Source organism: Sinohyriopsis cumingii, unplaced genomic scaffold (assembly GCF_028554795.1).
Source record: "Sinohyriopsis cumingii isolate HCF-2022 unplaced genomic scaffold, ASM2855479v2 utg003087l, whole genome shotgun sequence".
Classification (NCBI taxonomy): Eukaryota; Metazoa; Mollusca; class Bivalvia; order Unionida; family Unionidae; genus Sinohyriopsis; species Sinohyriopsis cumingii.
In genome coordinates, this window is record NW_028316392.1 from 95,560 (window position 1) to 100,270 (window position 4,711).

Sequence of the window (4,711 nt, forward strand, 5' to 3'; positions counted from 1 at the left end):
AACAAGTTTTACTATTCTTAAAACAACAAAAACTCGATAATTTGTATACGACTTATAAATTTCCGTTACAAGTTTTCAATTTTGTTCTGCTACTAGAACCCAGTCTTTATGACATAGTTTTTGAGTAGCCAGGTGTGAAACAAAAATTAAAATAAGAAAGTATCAACACAAAAATAAACAACGGCACAAATTTGAAAAAGTGGCATGCGCGAGTTTTAAAAAATGTTTCACCATAAAATTAAAAAACAAACACATTAAAATATGATACAAAGAGTTTCGAACTCGCGACCTCTTCTTTGGCAAGCGGCATACAGAGAAAGACAACTCAACTGTGCGTGTTTATGTATAAGGTATGTACGTTATAGAAAATCGTTTGTTCTTACCTTCATGACTTCTCATATGTTGCTCTAGTTTATTTCCTGTCGCAAACTTTTTGCCAGAACTGAGACAGGTATGTACTGTGCAAATATAAATTGATACAAATATATTCAATCATGACATACTTGTACTTTCTGAATATATGGATTTCGAATTTTTTGCTTTATCTGTGTTTCAAAACTGACTTCATATTTAATCAAATTTGAACATTTGATGTAAAGAGATAGACCATTTTCCATAAATCGCTGGATATCTCAGTTACATACTTCAGTGCTACAACAAATATATTGTCACTTCCTGCTGAATCTCGGTTTATAAAACTTCCATCATACTAGCATGCAGGTCATTTTTATTCTTACTCTACGGAGATTCGAACCCAGGTCTGCGGGTAAATGGCACCCATAGCCTTGTCTGCACAAACTAGTTCATATACCAACACGACTAAGCACACTTCGCCAGAATGTATTCATGCATGCAGACACACTTGCATGTCGAACTAGTAATTAATTCTCATCTTACAACACAGTTAGTCCGGATTTCTTCGACAGAAATCATCGTATACGATACATAATTAGTTTTAAAGAATTAATGATGTACAAGTAACAGAAAGACAAGTTATATCCCTGTATTATACAAGATAATATCGGGCAAAATTAATATTTGATACAAATAATAATATCATACAGGTTAGAGAATTTTTAAGTTCTCCTCTTCATAGATTCTAACTAGTTATTAATTCTCATCTACTACTACTACTATTACTTCTACTACTACACACACTCACACTTCATGTCACATCTCTTGAATGATTTTACAATTTTAATAAGGGCATGAACAAACTCCAATTTCGGCAGAGAAAAGTGAAAAATGATTTCAACTGACATCAAATACGGGAATAAGACATTTGAAACTACTCTTTTCGATACCTCAGATCGAACTCATATGGGTCTCTTTCTCAATCTCTATCTCTCTCTCTCTCTATCTATCTAACTGCATATATATATATATATATATATATATATATATATATATATATATATATATATATATATATATATATATATTATTTCTAGGAGATTGGATACAACCGACTTGACAATATATAAGTTCACAAGATCTGCATTCGTCAAGATTCATGTTTAAACGAATTTGATAACGCAAAACTAATACTTTGTCATGTTGCTCAATTGCTTACAACTGGATAATAGTATGGTTCTTACCCTGATGACACAACATGTGCTCAGAGAACTACGATTCTGTGGTATAATCCGTCGTACATATGCGACACGTAAGAGCTGTTCAAAACACAGACAAATAAATACACTTTACTACCTGTCACAATTGTAATTTTTATAGATATGTAGTTTGAATTATTTGTACATTTTGCATTTGAAAAAGATGTTATGACAGTTGATGCATCACTGTTTGAAAAGAGAAACCAATTTTCCTATGTCCTTTGATACATTGTGTTGAACACTTCATTGTGAAAACTTGGAAATTAAATAATGATGCAAAATAAAAACCGTAGCTTTTTTATTTACAACACATTAAGGAGAAAACATGGGTAAATTGTGATGGTAAAAGCAATTTCCCTTTCGTGGTTCACATTGAAAGAATTATGGGTATCTGAGAGTTCGGATTTTTCTAGAGAGTCATTTATTTAGACATGTTTCAAGCAATTCCTACTCATAAGGATCAAATCGAAAGAACAAATTTTACACCGTAAGATTTCTGTATTTAATATGGAATTTAGAACCACTTTTGTTAGTGTTTTCAGCACCAACGCATTGTTCACGTACACGTCTTTTGATAAGTCTTAGACTTGTTCCTTTTGTAAGAGGATGCTTTAACTTAGCGTACTTCCTACCATTTTCAAATGTAACCGAAACAGACGATTCATGGGTAAAGAAACTTAGGCATATACGATTTCACAAGATAATAGTTTCTTTTTTGTAATCATATAGGTTAAAGATCAAACTAATTTCTTAATACATATGTCATATTATTATCTTTTCATTTCTTGGTTACAGAGCGAATAAATCTTTGATCTTACCTTGGTGAGACGTGATATGTTCCTCAAAATCACTTTCTTTGGGAAATATGTCGTCACAATGTAGACATCTACAATCTGCACAAACAAAAGCAGATACGTTCACAACATCTTTGTACTTTCTATGTATCGAGGATTAGAATTATTTCCGCTCACAAGTATACATTAATAAAGCGTGGATATTTATTTTACAAGGTAGAACTTTTTCAACTTGTCCTTGGTCATATTGTCCTAGATATATAAACACTACTACTAGCAACAAGAATTATACAGAACAAGTGGTCTTGTTAGCTCTACGATGAAACCTGTCACGCTCTACTGTGTTTGCTATATACGAACAAACTGTGGTTAAACTGGAATGGGAACGTAATTTTAATTTTTTGATCAGCACAGTGATAGTTATGTTGGTATAGATATTTGAATTGTAGGGGACCCTTATTTCATAATGTACTATTTTAATTAACTTCCGCAAGCAAGTTAACAACAAATGTTTAAATTGTAAGAACTATGCACTAAATATGGAGTTTACATAGTGTTTCCAGTACGGACTTCATGTGTGCCTGTTTATTTTCAGAAGTAAGAATTAGTCCTTTTCCTTTTAAACGTGAATGAAAGTTTAAAAATCGACATTATACGGGGCAATGAAATTTTCAAAATTGTTTTCAATTGCATAACATTACAAGGAAATAGGTTAAGGTCCGTGTGGAAAATGGGTACCTATGTACTATATCACTTATTACTTTCTGAAACGTTAATTCTCCCTGGAACAAGCTGTGTGTTAGATAAAGCAATTTTGGTCAAATGCAGGGTATTAATTAATTGATTTAAAATTAATATGTCATCCTCTTCAAAGGGATATCAAAATGAAATATGGAATAATGCAGATTATTCTTAGACGCACCATCCAATATTTTACGCACTGTCTCTCAGATTGAGTAGATAAACAAGACGCTTTTCAATTTGTATTTAATGATGTGATGATTGGCATTTAAATATTATGAAATTCAGTATGAGTTAGCATTTGTTCGAAATACAAAATAAACATTGCAAGTTAATAACTCCAATTTTTATGATTTGACGTCGTTTTCTACAGTTTGATTGGAGGCAAACGGTCATATGATACTGATCCGGAATGTTTTACACATCGATCAATTCTGCGGACTTCTTTGGGTTCCTTGTTTCCAGGGCATTGTATATGATGCATTATATATATCAGTGCAATACACCATAATAATAACAACAAGGCTCCACCTACCCACACGATCAAAATTTACAAACCCCAGATTAAAATCGCCCACATGAAGTTAAAACAATGTAATTGCACAGACCTTCCTGTACTCTAATACTCCCTCATTTTCACCGAAGACGGCACATGAAAGGCTTTACAGGCCACTTTTAAAACATTTCTGAATTTCGCTTCCATAACAAGTTAATGAAGCCGTTAAAGACCGGGTCATATGACGAGCAAGAGATATCACTAAAATGGACACGAGTTTCCTTTGAAAAAATCGAAATGCGCAGAAAGCAAGAACAATGATTGCTATAATAATACGTAACAAACGCAAGCGTAATATTAAAACCAGGAGTAGCCGGGTTTAAATAGTATCAATAATTATTGATTATAGAAGGAGATAGAGAGAGGGATATATTATATTATATTATATTATATTATATTATATTATATTATATATATATATATATATATATATATATATATATATATAGCTAGAAAGATATAAATATTACATATATAGAGGGGGTGAGAGAGAGAGGGATAGATTATGGTTATATATATATATATATATATATATATATATATAAAGAGAGAGAGAGAGAGAGAGAGAGAGAGAGAGAGCTAGACAGAATATAGGTATAATTATGTTTCTGGGAAATTAGCCAAGAATGATTTCACATGATGCTTGTTCGCATTTGTAACAGGAAAGGGTTACTTTTAAACGAATATTTTTGTCTGTTGCATTTTGTATTTCTATTCAAGAACGGTTTTGACTTACCCTGGTTGTACCACATATGCCGAATGAACTCCCATTCTGTGGGGCATCTCATGTTACAAAAGCGACACGAAAGACCTGTAAATATCAAGGATAAATGAAAACACATTAGCTTTTACATTATAGGAACCCCACATTTTTGGCAGTCTTTATATTTGAAAATGATGCCATGATGTAACATTTGTTTGAATAGGAAATCAATATTCTACATTTCCTTGGATATATTGTGTTAGATAATAAAGTACTACAAGTTTATATTCAAATTATGCCGAAT

The 4,711-nt window shown here is 32.0% G+C and overlaps 1 long non-coding RNA gene across 1 annotated transcript; it reads right to left on the reverse strand.

The window, feature by feature from the left end:
- Positions 1-1,602: 1,602 nt before the first annotated feature.
- On the reverse strand, positions 1,603-4,511 carry LOC149769887 (uncharacterized). The gene is made up of 3 exons (XR_016419023.1): positions 4,441-4,511; positions 2,432-2,506; positions 1,603-1,673 (listed from the first exon to the last, which is right to left on the reverse strand). It is a non-coding gene; the product is annotated as an uncharacterized LOC149769887 (long non-coding RNA).
- Between the last annotated feature and the right edge of the window lie 200 nt (positions 4,512-4,711).